We start from the raw sequence: 16503 nt of genomic DNA on the forward strand, positions 1-16503 counted from the left end.
AAAAATAAATAAATGTTCAAAAACATTAAAAAAATAAAACAAATGGTCAGCAAAGGAAATGTATACCAAATGGTGTTGAGAAGAGTATCATCTCAGCTTTGCAAAGACCCCATATCTAACAAGATAAGTTAAATTCACTGATCACTAGTGACCAGCGTTCACACTTTTTAGAGTCAGACAGACCTGGATTGAAGGGCTGGGATATAGAAGGAAAGATTCCCAAATATATTTATGGAAGTCGTAGAAATGCCTATAGGAGGGCTGATGCTTAGATAAATCAAAAGTAGAGTATTTACATTGGATATGATGAGATGATAAACTCATAGATATCAGACTCATAGCTGTGGATCAGCTAACTTGAGGGCTTCTAGTATAAGAATCCCTTATAGTCTGCTTACAGTTTAATGAATTCTTGTATGAAATTTAGAGCTCCTTGTCCATGAAGAGGGTAGGAACCAACAACTCTGCCTCATGGCAGCACCACACAGCTTTTTCTGTAGGATATAAATGCCCCCACAAGAAGGCTGACATATACACTGGTTTTGGTTCTTTGTACAAACAGAAATAGGATTATTGTATGAAAGCCTGAAGAGCAAAGAGAAGGTAGAAGAGGAACGAACAGGTCTGAGTACTTAACTCTGTTTTAAGTGTAGTAGATACATTTTGTCAATGTAGTTAAGCAACAGTCCTGAATTTGAATCATTGCTGTTTTAAAGGCAATGAGACTGACACGTGGGAGGTCGGATAACTTATTCTAAATCTCCTGCCTACAAAGTGGCAAGGCTGGGATCTGACCATGCCTATTTCTAAAAGGCAATTCTTACCTACGTACCTTCTCTTTCTGATGTATTAGTTCACACTGGCAAGTGCACCCCTCCCCCCACAGAATCCTCTCGTTATGTCTTCTAAAAGTACATATTAGAAAGAAAAGGAGGCAAAAGAAGCGAAGTCTCAACAACCAATTTTCTATTATTATAAATCAGATACTTCCTAGTGAGATAGAAAAGCAGTTGTCAGGAACGTGATTCCATGGCTGCAGTATCTAATTACTTCCTCACGGGGGTCGGGGAAGGGTAGCTGCCTGCCACACAGGCTCTTGAATCAATTGGCCCTGGATTAAAAAATCTAGCTCCACCACATGAATAGTTATGTGATTAAACCTTCATCTGTCGTATGGACATAATATTGCCTTCCTCCTGGGCAGGTTGTGAGGGTTTGATGAAATAGTGAGTGCTGGTAGGGGATCAAACACAGACAGCTCAGTAACTAGCAGCAGCTGTTACCGCCCTGCCACCAGCATCACCGTCCCATCCTTACCATCACTGTCAGTATTTTGAGTCCATAGGCTTTACGGGATTGGGGGGGGGGAGGAATTTAAAAGCCCTAGGCCTTTCTCTCATATTGCTTCTGGTGCTATTTAGGAAGAGGGTGCTTTATAGCAATGCTTTGGTAATGGAAGTCACCAGTACGGAGTCCAAAGTAAGTCTGCCTGATGTAAAATTCTTTCCAATTGGAGGTAAATACTACTGTAATGCTCTTGTGCACAAAGGAGTCACCGTGATCTGTGGCGTGTAGTGAGCTATGGCGTGTGATCTTTCAAAGCTTCTTCACCCTGGAAACTCTGATACCCCCACTCCATTGCAGAAGGATCAGAGTTTGAGGTTTCTCTTCCATTTTCTCCACTTTTCATGTAACCTGCTTGTTAAAATCCCCTGAAGTCTTCCTATTACCCGAAGAAATATCATTCCTGACTTTGCCTTTCCTTATCTCTGTGGCTTCACCTTTGCTGCATCACCACATGCCCGTTTTGCTTTGACACACTTGGAGCTACTCTCTCAATGACAACACTAGGCCAGTGCTCTTATCCTTTCATGTGAGATTCAGTGATCAATACTGCAGTGCTTGAAGCAAGACGACCTGGGTGTGATGTGGCATCTTGGACAAATTGCTAAACTCCAGAAGCATCAATATTCTCGTACGCAAAATGGGGACATAACTATTTGCTTCTTGGGATTGCTGTGAAGATCAGAGAAATAAGGTTTGCAAAGCACAGATACATAGGGAGAACCCCACAATTGTCAGGTCTTAGTTACTGTTTATTCTTCAAGGCCTAGCTAGTCTTCATCCCTATTATAAATAAGTGCTGCTGTCAGGGTCATTATCATCACGATGCTCTTCCCATCTGGGCTTTAACTCCTTCCCTAGCTTCCCCTAGCAACACTGCCAACCTGTGTTCCACTCTTCCCCTTGGCTCTCATAAAACCTTGAACAGAATTCTCTTGTCCCAGTTTGTTTGTTTGTTTGTTTGTTTGTTTTCTTTAAAACTGTCTCATCATTAAGAGGATTTGGGAGCACTTTTAAGGCACAAAGTCAACAAAGTAAACAAAATCAGGCTGATGTTAGTTGAATCTAGGTAGAAGATCCATCAACAAACTTGATAATATAGGATCCTACTTGTTTACCCGTGTTATGTGACAAATGAGCTTTGAGCTTTCAGGCTGCTAATTCCACTGGAGAGAGAATCTAGTTATATTCTTCTGAGTATTTATGTTAAACCCAACATGTTCAGAGGACATAGTTACCGTTCCTGTTACCGTTATCTAGGTTTTGGATTAAAGAGGTTTTCGTGATGTGATATACAATATTCTAATAATAGTTTCACAATAATGAATTTCACGAACTATCATAACCATATCATACAGTAGTTTAATAATTGATTTTTGTGTTTATTTCCTTCCCTCTTTTTTTTTTAAAGTTCTTTAGTAGTCTTCACTTAATTGGTTTATTGGTTGTTAATAAATTTGCAACACAAGGAGAGGCCAAGGGTATGCTCCTAGCCAGGCTCCTGTGTGTGTGGGCTCAGGTAGGAGACACTGCCCTGGGGCAGGGCACAGTCCCCTGGTGTCCCAAGGGATGGAAGGAAAAGGCCCTCACTTCTGAGGAATCTCCCGGATGAACACAGTGGCCAGTGAGCAAACAGAACCAGAGGAGCTAAATGAAAACAAGGGAGGGAGGGACAGATGAGCGGGGGGGGGGGGGGGGGGGGGAAGGCAGCATCCTCTTGTAGCCCCCACCCCTGCCCATGGGGGCTCACTAGCCTGTGCCTGGGTCCAAATTGTGCACACCTGTGTACGTGTGCCATGTGTTCATCTTTGTATGCTAAGCAGTGGGCACAGTGAAAGACATTATTTTTTGGTTAAATAGCTAAATGATGAGTGTGTGTTTTAAAACTTGTTTACAAATATATGTTAGTAATTTTGAGAAACCAAGAGACTGCTTTGAAGTGTACTGAAGTATCAGCTTTCTTCATTTCCTGTCTGTTCTATTTCTGTTCTGCTAGGTCACTGTTCATCACACGAGGAAACTTATCCTCAGAAAATACATTATAAGAGCATTCTGAGATACATTTCTATATACAGTTGGGTTCCTCCAACTGCCACCTGCATGTAATTATTTCCTTAGCAAAATCAATGTGTGGCCACCTGCTTTATGGACACTATTTTGAAAATACTCCATTCATCATCAAAGTGAATTTCTAGAGTTCACAGAGAATGAAAATATCAATGAACCAGTCTGGCATGCCTTGTATCCCACAAATAGTGGAAGCTGGGTATGGCTTTAGTATCCTGAACTAATTGCTACAGAACATTCACATCATCATAAATGAAGTCATTCATTTAAAAGTTAAAATGCTCCCAAGCTTGAAAAGGCCTATCACAAAGAAATATGATTGTAGCTGAGTAAGAAAGCTTTGTCTTCCTTGTGCTTCCAAAATGAATAGTTTCAAGTCCTTTCAGCAAGCATTTGGGGGTCTTACAATGTGTACAAAGGATGTGAATGATAAATTCCACCATCCTTCTCATTGTTTAGGCTCTGTAAGATCATTGCTAGCTATTTCATCTTGCTTCCATATAGACCAGGAACCTGGGGTGCTACCAAGAGTTCTTGCCCTTTAATTATATCTAGCCTATTGTCATTGTACTAATAGAATCTTTAGGTGGTACCTGCTAAGGGGATAAAAGCCATATTCTAAAGTGGGTATATTCTAACAACCTAATTTTCTTTTCACAAGAACTACTGACATGAGATGCTTCCATGTTGGAATGGCATAGGGATCAGGGTGTTCAAGGATGAAGTTCGTCTTTGCCTTTGTGCTCACTCATTTGCAGCCTAACTGCCTCCTTTCACTATGGAAGGGAAACTTAAAATAAGTTCATCTGTGGCAGTGCTTTGTAGTTCTGAACAAACCCGAGGAGTTTAAAAACAAGCAAACCAACAAAAATACAAAGAGAGAAGACTCAAGCCCATGCTAAATCAACAGAGCCTTAATATCAGAATGAGCTATAGGCATTGGCATTAACAAAACTTCCCAGATAGCACTAGTGTGCAACTAGGGTTGCAATCTCCTCTGGAGTTAGACACTGAGAAGGTGTGAAAAGGTAGTTGAATAAGGAATTTCTTGCCTGATAAGATTGATGTGGAAGTCTCCTTTTCTCTATGTGGCCTTGGGGAGTACTAGGAAATGCTATATTGGCTCCAGAGGAGAGGACTTATGATATCACAAGTTTCACAATGTGCACGGAGTGGGGGGGGGGGATAATATTTGCAACTGATTGGATGATATGCTACTCAAAGTAGTCCCAGGTCAGGTTCCTGTTTGACTGCCACCTCCTTCACTGAGGGAATAGGAGAAACAGGAGTAAAGTTGGACATCCTAAGCCCATCAGTACACACAGGACAGGTCAGCTGAGGGTCATCAAGGCCATCATCTGACCCTCACTACCAGTGCTGCCTCCATTTTCCAGTCTCTTCATGCCCCACCTTGCTTCTCCTGGGTTTTTGGAGATTAGTTCACAGTCACAAATGACATCTTCTGTACCCACTGGCTACTCTCCCACCATCTTGACTAAAATTGAAAGTTTAGAAATAGACCTTTGGGTTGATGTGAGAGAGACAAGAGAATAGCTTTCAAGTAGAGACTGTACCGCAGCTGAAATATTTACAAGGTGGTCAAGGTGGTTACACGAATTACTTTAAGGTAATGACGAGGTGGCCAGAGCTCAATAAATATTTGTTGAGTAAGTGCATGGATGGGAGGCAGGCATCCATGAAAGGTGATAGATCTCATTGGTTTTTCCAGTTTAACTGTCTCGTGAAATATATCTTGTGACAGAACTTTATGTGAAGTTTAGGGCCAGATCATGTGATAGAACCAATCTGCATTTGGTTGAAGACTCATAAAACCCTTCAAAACAGAAAATCTTCCAAGACACTCTTGTGATAGGTGAAAATGTCAGCCTACTATGAAGATGGAAGATTTGGATCTGAGAGGCTCATTACTAGTAGCTGCTACCTTGTGTTACCCTAGAAATGTGCTCATGTGGAAAAGCACTGTGTTAGGGACAAAATGAGGGAGCCCACAGAGGCAACCACTCAGCATTGAGTGTGGAAGACTGGTTTGGGATTTTGGGTTGCAGCTTAGTATATCATTCCTTGTATGTAATCTTGCTCCTTTAGGGGTTTCCCAAAATGTATTTCACTTGGAGCATTTAAAAAAATATAAAATAATTCCTGAATGGAATTGGAGTGTGAATCTCCTGGTTCCTTGGAATTCCCTAGGTTTTCTGTGACCCCAATTCGGATTCCCATGCTTCTGGGTGGTCATAAAAGTCTGCATATTACCTCCTCACATCTGAACCCTTAGACTGTAGCTGCACTGGTGAACACATACATTGTATCCTCCCTATGCATAGTTTATTCATTTTATAACAAGCCTTGAAAAGACTCCATAAAGTTTTCTCTACTATGAAGTTTCAAGTAGTAAAAACTATTTCATGCCTTGGAAACTAAGAGAAGATAATAACCCTATGGGGATCTCCTGGGGCCAACCCTCTTCCCAGAAGGCAGGGTAGGATATTAACACCTTAATCACTATAGACATGTTGCTGGGATTCCCATCCAAGCTCTACTAGGTGTGTGACCTTGGGGACATCATTTACCCTCTTTGTGTTTCAGAATTTTTCATGTGTAGAGTTGGGATAAAAGTAATATCCACCTCATAGAGTATGCATATTAAATGAATTTAAGTGAATAAATCACTTCAGACCAGTACCTGGATATAAGTAGTCAATAAATGCTATCATGATTCATCAAATATTTGTTTCTCAAATACTCTTTGCTCGGCACTATGGAAGAAGGTGCAGGGAGGGGTAAAGATCAACCAGACATGTAGTCTAGTAGGAGAGATAAAACAGGAACAAAAATAATTATAAAATAGGGCTTACATAATACAAAATATGCCTTACAGAGCTTTGAAACGCTAATTTTTAAAAGTACTAGTCTAAAGACAAATGTTTTAAATATATTTTATTTTAAAATAGGAGCTTTGGATAAATGGAAGAATTGAATCTATTTTACTAGGAGCATTTTGAAAAAAAAAAAAAAAACAAACAGAATAATTGAATCCCACCTCTGGAAAGATTTCTTCCCAATTCTAACACTTAAGTGATAATTTTCTTCCTATAAATGTCCATTCATTATGCCCTACTGTACCTGAGGGTAATGTGAGTTTGCTGTGTGAATGTGGGTGGGAAGATTGAGTTATTCACATATTACTTGCTCCTTCTTTTCCTGGACAAAAGGGTGTCTGACCTGGGGATATAGTGTGCAGGTGGGAGGCAGAATCATAGCTAACTGAGAAGAGTATCCACATATTAGCACTGAAATTCTCACAGCTGAGGAGTCTGTCCTCCATTTTTCATGAGTCTGAACTTACCAAATGTGGATATATTTTCAGATAAATGAACTCTCTCCCCCCTTCTCCAGCAGTAGTGTTAAGTTACTTAGTTAAGACATTGACCTGCAATGTGTATTTTATATATAAGGGGCATTCATCTCTTATCCATTTGTATAAGCTTGATATTTTACTCCTAGCAGAAATAGCACTGTGCACTGTCAATCATGTCATGAAGCCCCCAGGATGTACAAGATACATAGACTCATTTTCAAAAATTTCAGAGCCACTGGGCATGCATTTAAAAATATTTTCTATCCATCCCCTTCTTGTTCCCATAAAACATCTCTTTTAAATATTACTGCTGGGTGCAATGTTATTATCAAAGGTATCTCCAAACTCGCTTCTCAATTGAGCAAAAAAAAAGTGAGTTATAAACTTAAAGGTAAGATAGAGCTTATCTAGAAGGAAACTAGAAGACTGCACTATTCCAGGATCTTTCTGTATTAAGAGCCAAGACTAATACATCATCTTCCACTGGTATCTGCCAACAATGATTGAATGGCTTTGTCCTTCAAGTCTCATATTTAAGTTCATTAATTTATCAGTGTTCCAGGCGCTGGGGACACAAACATGACTATGACACAATTCCTTCACCGACAGGGCACATTACTCCACTGGGGAGACAAACAAGTCAGGTGACCAGCCACCTCAGTTCCTAGGACTAAGGGATTTCTCAGGGCATGAGACTTTAAGTTTTAAAACTGGGACAGTCCTGGGTAAATTGGGACGAGAAGAAAAGGTGACTTTTCTGCTGGTTCAGAGAAAGCCTCAGAAAAAGGGGACACTGGAGGAGGCTCTAGAATGCATTTTGCCAGATGGAGAGGGGGCATTTGAGAAAGAGAGTAGGGGACACAAAAGCGTTTAGGAATATTCACTTTTGCTTAACTAGAGTAGAAGACAAGTGAATACACAGATGCACATGATTGCCTGTGGCTGGTGTAGGAGCCGGAGGTAGAGCAAGAGGATGAAAGCTACAAGACTGGAAAACCAGTTCCAAGTCATGGTATGGGGCTTGGTTTTGTCAGCAAGTCACCCTACTTCCATTATGACTTAAGTCTAATGGATAGCTGTAGCTCTGAAAGTCTTCATCATGGAGGATATGCCTTATTCCTGAACTTGGGGGGGCATTATGAGTTTTACCATATCAGCCAGATTGGAAAATTGTGGTGCTCCCTAGAATTCTCAATCCTTTCAGCACCATTTTACTGGTCACCTCCAATGCACTAGGTATTGTTCTTTCCTGGATGAATAAGAGGTGCTCCAGGACTATGAAGAATAAATTTGTCCAGGGAACTAGACATTATCATGTGCTGGGAGGTATGAGAATAACCTGACCTGTAATATACTCTGTGTGTTGAACTGCATTGTTATTGATTAATAAATTATTTATGTGCTGTTAAAATGTGAAGTCACGCTATAGTGTTAAGTCCTCTGAACTGCATACATCACTCACATATAATGATAGACATACAAAGCCATGGATACAGGAACACTTTGGAGCCTGACTCCAAGGACAGTCAAAGAATTAGCAAAGACACTCAGAATAGTGAGGAATCATGCAGACAACATCACCAATATCTGCAATTAACCAGGAAGGAGGAAGCCAGGGAAAGAGTGCTAATAAATGGGGGATGGACAAGACTGGGGGCAGTACTGTGGCCGATTCTCACCGTCAACTGGACATGAAGATAATTCCAATTCCATCTGGTACCAAAACTCCCAACATTTCCAGGTCCAATAACCATAGTGAGAAAGATATTAAAACATATTATGTTTGACTATTGGGTCTTTATTACTGCCTGGACTGGGGGAAATCAAATCTATAGCTATTCCTTTTACACACTGGAAAGTGATGCAGGAGGAACTAGAAAGCCAACCAACAAACAAAAAAACACTCTTATTTTGATACTTGGCATAAACTTTCACTATGATACCATGGGGCCTGAGTGTGGGCAGAAGGCTCTCGTTCTGGGAAGGTAAGGACCCTGGGAAGAAAGGCATGGGAAAAAAAAAAGAAAGAAAGTAGTGGGAATAGAGAATAAAGGTTTAGCAGAACTAAGAGCAAATAAAGGTGGAAATGAATTACTCCACGGTTGTTTTCAATAGGTTGTTTTTTGCAGGACAAGTATTGTTGCAGAGTTTCACATAATTAGCATACAACGTTTAAAATTATGCCATTACTGTAAGAGCAAAGCTTCATACAGATTAGATGATAGTTCCATGTAGCTGTAATGGGGTATGTATTTTCACATAACGTGTTTGTTCCTTTTCATAATACGCACCAGGAAGGCGAATTTAGGCTCCCACATCGGGCTGAGTTTATATTTTTCATTCTGAATCGTTAAATAAAGATGAAAGGTGTGATGTTGAATATTTCAGAAGCGCATTCCATTTTGCAGTTTTAAAGTCACTTAGTTCCTGTTCTGATTTAAATTATTTAATAGATGCCACAATTTGGGGAGAAAACAATTGTTTGAAGAAAGAATATCAGCCTTGTAAACAAAGGAGAAAATAAAGGGAGAATGGTGAATGGTAGAGGGAGTGGAAACTATTATTCATTGAACAAACACTATATGCCAAACCCTCAGCTAAACAGGCTCCATACTTTTAATTCATGTGGTCTTCAAAGTGGGTAAATGATTTTCTGCAGATCTCACAGCAAGGGGCAGGTGTGTGATTCAAGCCCAGCTCTGTGTAGTGCCAAATCCAACAATACTGATTTATGTGGTTCTGACACAAATACACACTTACTTTTCAAATGACATAATTTACATATATACAGGCATGGTCTATGTTTGTAATCCTTAATATACTTTATCCAGGCGATTCTCAACTTCTTTTCACCAGAATTCATTGTATGAAACTGGTAACTTTCACAGTATTGTAAATTACAACAGGGAAATGGATGTAAAAAGGGCAAAAATTTTTAAAATACGGCACATTATTTTGATTATGAAATGATTTTGTTTTTTTTTTAGACCACCCATAGATTATGTACATAGAAATGGGGACTTAGGTTTCATAAGAAAACGTGTGTGTGTGTGTGTGTGTGTGTGTGTGTGTGTGTTTTGCATACTGTGAAAAATGAAATGGTAATGAGAATATGGGTGAGGAACTAGGAGCCCTGGCTTTGCATAATGCGGTTTTTAAACCAGAAAAGTCTCCTTCAAGGATTGCCTTTCAGATTCACTGAGGGTTAATCTTAACTCAATTTTCTTGAACTCTGCTCTTTAAACTGTGGAAGTCGAACATAAGTCATGTCTCTGGCAATTATGATATCGATCATAAGATGATTCGGCACTAATATTTATGAACAGGTTAAGGTTGTATGTGAGTGAGAATGAGGGAGTCAATAATAACACAAATATGGATGTCTTGTCTCAAATTTGATAAGGGCATGTGAGGTCCTACTGAGGTCCAGTGATACAATAAGAAATGAAAATGAGATACTTACTCAGCAGGAAATTTCTTACATGGTAACACAGTGGAATCTAGAGAACTGCTCAACTCTCTCCCTGGCACATAAAGGTTATCTGTGAGCTGTGGACTCATGAGGAAGAACAGGGGTGAGGGGCGCCATATTCACTCTCTGCTATCCTCAATCTCACGTGTGCATCTAGGGTTTCACTAACATGAAAGCCACTTATAATGAGTCTGAGTTGTCATTCTCTCCTAGTTTTGAGACCCAATCAGTATTCAGAGTTTAAGCTACATTTGAAGGTGGAATCCACCACTCACTACCTTTGTGAAGTTCCCCTGATACCTCTGAACTGCAATGGCCCATCTGTAAATATCCTACTTACCTCATGGGACTATTTTGAGGAGCACACAGAAAAACTGTATGAAAGCATTTAAAGATGGAACATTATGGAAATTTAAGTTGATTTTAATGTTATTTTATATTTAGAGTATGAGAGTTAACTAGAGCTTAAATATGGACAACATAAAGTCTCTAAATTCCTGTCCTGGGCTGTAATTCTATTCTCACCTTGTAGTTTGATGGCTTGACTTCTAAAAGTTTCTCCATCCACGAAACATGAATAATAGCATCTAACATAAAATTTTGTGGTGATGATTTAATGAGTTATGTAAAATACCAACTATCTACCAAGTAGGTAGGTACCAACTTAGTAGATGCTAGCTATTAATATTACTTTTCTGGGTTGACTAATAGTTACTAAGTATTTACACATTAAGTCAATGTCACAAAGTAAACTACTAAGTAATGTTACAGAAAAAAAAAGAAAATAATTCCTATCACTTTATCTATCTGAAAATATATTCACCTTTTTTTTTGCACCTAATTAAAATGGAAGAAAGGGAAGTAAGAACAGGATGAGGGGACTTTGTCAGCCTCCATACGTGAGTGTTGTGCTTAATGGAAATCTGAACTAATGTTTTAACATTATGATGAACTTAACAAATGGTGCTTAATAAGCTGTCAGAAACTACATACCTAATGGTGAGTTTCTTCTAGACTACATTAGTGCAAAACTAATTTCACTGGTTCATCACAGCAAATTGACTTTCTTTTGCCTGTATGTAGTAGAGCTGGCTAACCTTCTAAGCCACAGCATAGAGTATTTTTTTTCCCCTCACAATTTTGAAGTTCATCTTATGTAGCTATATTGAATTTAAATGTGAAATCTTATAATACAGATCTTTTTTAATCCACCTGTTTTTAGTATACAATTAGCTGAATCTATTTTAATATCATTTGGTCTAATTAAACGCAAAGTCACCTGTTAAACACTAGTAATAAATAATGTTTAACAATATCGCTTCACATCATAAGGGGAAAACAACATTCCCTTCGAATGTATTCAGCTTTGATAATAGTTCTTACCCTGACTTTTTGTGTATAAGCTTATATTTATCTTTCTGCCCTTTTAATGACAATTGTAACCACCATCTCATGTCTGTAGATATGAAGTACATTTATATTTTTTCCATAGCTTTGTGAGGAGATTCTATTATAATAATCCACCCTTTTTGGAAGCCTTCTTTCCATAACACTCATGTGATGGGATGGTTAAAACCATTAAAATAAAATTCAAAAAGTGGTAATGTATATGTTATTGTCTAGCCAAATAACAAGTGGAAATTGAAAGAAAATGCTTTCAGATTTTAAGTATTCTTTGATCAGCAGTTATAATGAGAAAATAATGAGGCTCACACAGGAAAATGGCCAAAATTATCCTTGTTAACACAAGGTACAGTAGATATTCCTTGAACTAGCAGAGACCTTAGCAATCACCTAATCCAAACCGCTCATTTGACAGATAAAAGCCAGGGAGGTTAAGTATAATTTTGCACTTGCCTGTGAATTCAAAATCATGGATGCAAAAAGGACAAGTATTACTAACATCATGGTCTGTGACACAGCATGAATTTTGAATACCATTATCTGCATATTGAAAAAGACGAGACTAAAGTTCTCATGCGGGGGTGGAGGGGCATTAAATTTTACCCATTTAGGGTGACCATCCTCTGTTTTATTCAATAATAGGCTGCCCAAAGGATGACATCAATAGGCCACTTCCTGGGTTTGACTAAGTTCCCTCATCCCTGACAGTACTAACATCTCTCTGAGCTGAATGTGATTCTAGTTATGTATCCATTAAAGATCTAAAAAGGCCTAAATGCCAGCCAAGTACTTTAATTCCAGAAAGAATTCTTTTCTAACACTGGGGGGAAAATGGCTGTGTTGTTTCAGTATGCTAGTTTTCTACTTGCTGTGATCCTGAGGGATTTTTAGGATAATTTTGACTCCATGGAATTTTCACTTTATGTGCTAACTTTAGAACTTAGTCTAAGATAGGACTCCAAAGTATGTGATGATACGGATTGGTAGCATGAGACAACAATCTGCAGTTCACCCACAAGAAGCCTAGCATGTTTAATCCAGAGAGAGAATAGCTAAACTATAGAAGCTAACTGTTCTACAAATTATAGAATAATAACAGTGATCTTGGGGTGCCTGGGTTGGTCAGTCGGTTAAGTGTCTGACTTCAGCTCAGGTCATGATCTCATGGTTCATGAGTGAGATAGCTCATGAGTGAGATAGCTCAGAGCCTGGAGCCTGCTTTGGATTCTGTGTCTCCCTCTCTCTCTGTCCACCCCCCTCCTCTCTCTCTCTCAAAAATAAATAAACATTAAAAATTTTAAAAAGAAAGAATAATAACAACGATCTCTTTATGTGTTATATAACATTGCCTTGGCTTGGCAAGAGGCAAACAGGATTGTCCAGTTGAAGATAGTAGCAGCTTTCTGATGTGTTGCCTTGCTATGAACTCCATTGGACTGGAGTCCCCTCCTCCAGTGGCAGGGACAGCAATTCCCACAGGGCTGTAGGTCTTCTCAGTGCAGGAATAATATCCTCCACACAGCTCATATCCAGCTCAAAGGGTTGTCTGCAACTGCCTTGAACAGCAGGTCCCCCAAATGCAGACTGTCTTCCCTGCTGTTCCCAAGGCTATTTTCAAGTTCTCATGGTCCTATAAAAATGGTCGAGAAGGAAGAAGCATGATCTTTCCTCAGGAGCACACAGCATGGTGTTTCTGGTTGTGACTACTCCTGTCCTCTTTCTCCCTGTAATGCTGAGGGCTCAGGGACTGTGTCCCTCACACTGCTGCCTCCACGACAAGTTCCTCTGCTCTGTTCTACCTGGTGTGCTACTGGGCTATATGCCTATGCTTCACCTCTGCAGAAGCACCTAACAGAGCCTGATTTAATTTGCTAGATTCATAAAAAAATGCCTAAAGACAAAAAAAACCCCAAAGTTTTACAAATATATTCATAAATATATTCTCAAAGAAAAGTTGATGCTGGAGTAATAATTCCCCTGTCTTTCATTACTGACTTCAAGACAAAGAAAATAATTCATTAGAACTGTAAAAATTGTCTTAAAAAACATTTATATGTAACTCTGATGCCAAGGGTGAATAATTCATTGTTATTTCTAAAATTCCATTTGCAATTAAACCAATTTAAACTTCTGGATGCTCAGAACATTCTTTATTTGGAACCTGAAGGTTTGTTAAATAAGGTGGTTTATGAGATCAAACAGTTTCTAATAAGAGTGTTTTTAATTAGAAGTTTTCTTTCCTTCATTTGAAAAGACATTCAGGGGAGGAGAAGGTAACTAGAATACAGAACACATTTTGATCATATTAGAATGAAGCAGCAGTGGTGAAGGGCCTCACAGCATGACAAATTATCTCTGATCTCAGGTGAGGGATGGATGAGGGGTGTGCATTCAGATCCCGACTGGATGGTAGTGGTAAGAAGAAAGATTGGACATGGGACTTCACTTTGATTGAAAGGATCATAGTTTAAAAATATTTGAGGGAATCTGGCATAAAGAGTAAAAGGAAGCCATAAGCCTTTCTTCTGATCTGTGGTTGAACTGTAGTGTTAGGAAAGTAAATTAATAGCCAGTTGAAATTTATATAATATGAGTGAGTAGTACAGAGGAGGTAAGTAGGAATTGCCAATTACATGCTATCAGAAATGCTAATGTAGGGTGCCTGGGTGGCTCAGTCAGTTAAGTGTTCAACTCTTGATCTCGGCTCAGGTCATGATCTCATGACTTGTGAGATTGAGCCCCATATTGGGCTCTTTTCTGACAGCATGGAGCCTGCTTGGGATTCTCTCTCCCTGTCTCTCTGCCCCTTCCCTGCTCATGCGTGTGCATTCTCTCTCTCTCTCTCTCTCTCAAAAATAAGTAAATAAACATTTATCTATATATCTATAGCTATATATATATTTTAAAGAAATGCTAGTGTAAAATGCAAAGAGGATGTGTATGAAGCTAGGGTGTCCCTCACTTATAAGACCAGATTGCTTGTTTCTTCCAGGCTGAAAGGAGTGACAGCACAAAGGAAGAAACTGGCCTGGCTCAGAGCAGAGGAGGTAAAAATATAAAGCTGCTGACTTAGCAAAACAGTTACTTGTAGTTCAGAAGAGATCAAGTGCCCCACATTTATTTCAATAGACCTGTTCCCTTTGTTCAGCTGTGAAATGAGCTGATTTATACTTGTTTAATGAATATGAGAAAATATTTTGTCAGGTAAAGACATTTTATATTAGTATAGAAATATAGCTACTCTACTGAACAGTCTCTCTTTGCTGTATAGGGCATCAGACTTCATCAAACTTCAGCCTAACTGGCCAGATGTCCTTGGAGAACTCAGTGAAGTCTTCAGAGGACTGGTCCCCTTGTTTGTAAATGTTGTGACTGTCATTTGGGATAATGGATGTGAAAGCACATTAAAAGTTAAAATAATGCCTTAAATGTTACTATTTCTACTATTACTTTCACAAATCCCAGCTATATGAGATTACATATACAATAGACAATTATGACCAGAATAACGTCCTTAGGAATTAGTCTGAAACCTCAATCCCTTTGGAAGCCACAGAAGCATCATACTCTGCAGTCCTTGCTTTATGATTTCAATGGGCTTACGGAATGATCACTAATTCTAAAGAAACACCGTTCTTTATTCCATGTGGCATGCTCTCACCATTAAATTAAATGGCATCTTCCTTACAAATCAAATCATTTCCCTTAGAGTTGTTCACTTTTGGGGGTATAGTGTAATCATGAACGAGCTGCAGAAGTAATGCCATAAGGAGAAGCCTTATCCATGTTATTGGGACACACAAAATAAAAATAACTAACATTTATTAAGCACTTGCTCAATACGTGTCAATTGCTAAGCACCAACTGTGGAATGAGACTATCCAGGTTCAAATTCTGGCTCTATTATTTAGCACCTGTAAAACTATCTGTACCGCAGTTTCTTTCTAAAGTGAGGATAACAATACAGACTTCAGAGGTTTTTTTGTTTTTGTTTTTTGCGAGGATTAAATGAGCTAGTATGTGTAAAGCGCTTTGAATACCACTTGGCATGTGGTAAGCTCACAATAAAAGGTCTTCCTCTCCTCTCCTCTGTCCCTTCCCTCTCCTTCTCCCCCTCTTCATCCTCCTCCTCCATGATGTGTCTACTCAAGATCTCCCAGCTGGGAAGCTGCAGGACTGGCATACTGTGAAACTCTGTAGCCCATACTCTTGGCTACTAACTGATAGTAATTGATATTACCAAATGCTATTGACAAGATTTGGAGTTCACCATAGCATAGAACATCACAGAGCAAGTGCATGGTACTTCAGTTTAGCATCTTCTCTTGCATACATTTGTAAGTTGGGGAAAGGATTTCTTTGTTAAACAGCTGTTTTGATAGCATTAAGAAAAGTTTGCCAGTGTTTGACAGAAAAAAACTGAAAGTTTGAAAAAGTAACTTTCAGTATAGGAAAAAAAAGTCTCTAAGGACAAACAAGATTTTAAAAGGGTACTCTTATCTGTTTATTTCTAATTGGAAATGTTTTACCTTCATGCTGACTTTTAAAAAAGTCTAAAGTTGGGAAGTTTTTTCTTGGAAAATTTAGAAAACTACTCGGAGGCATGAAGGAGGGAAACATTCTTAAGATATGGTATTGAGTTAAAATCCTCTCTAACCGCTTTCCAACTTGCAACATCATGACGAATACTCACCATTAACCATGAAATGAATGTGATTCTCCTTTTACATTTAATGTTACATTGAGGATATTATGCAGTATCTTTCAGACTTTCTGGAATTGTGTACAAGTAACATTTTATGGTAGCAGATGCGTGACATCACATGAAAAACTTATAAAA

General features: G+C 38.9%; 1 protein-coding gene across 2 annotated transcripts in view; it reads right to left on the reverse strand.

Moving 5' to 3' along the window:
- The window catches only part of MAGI2 (membrane associated guanylate kinase, WW and PDZ domain containing 2), a 1354570-nt gene that overhangs the window by 321668 nt on the left and 1016399 nt on the right, over positions 1 to 16503 (reverse strand). The gene's annotated exons all lie outside the window — the stretch shown is intronic.

This window comes from Lynx rufus, unplaced genomic scaffold, assembly GCF_022079265.1.
Source record: "Lynx rufus isolate CCGP_SWC_20201006 ecotype Redwood Valley unplaced genomic scaffold, mLynRuf1.p SCAF_4, whole genome shotgun sequence".
Lineage (NCBI taxonomy): Eukaryota > Metazoa > Chordata > Mammalia > Carnivora > Felidae > Lynx > Lynx rufus.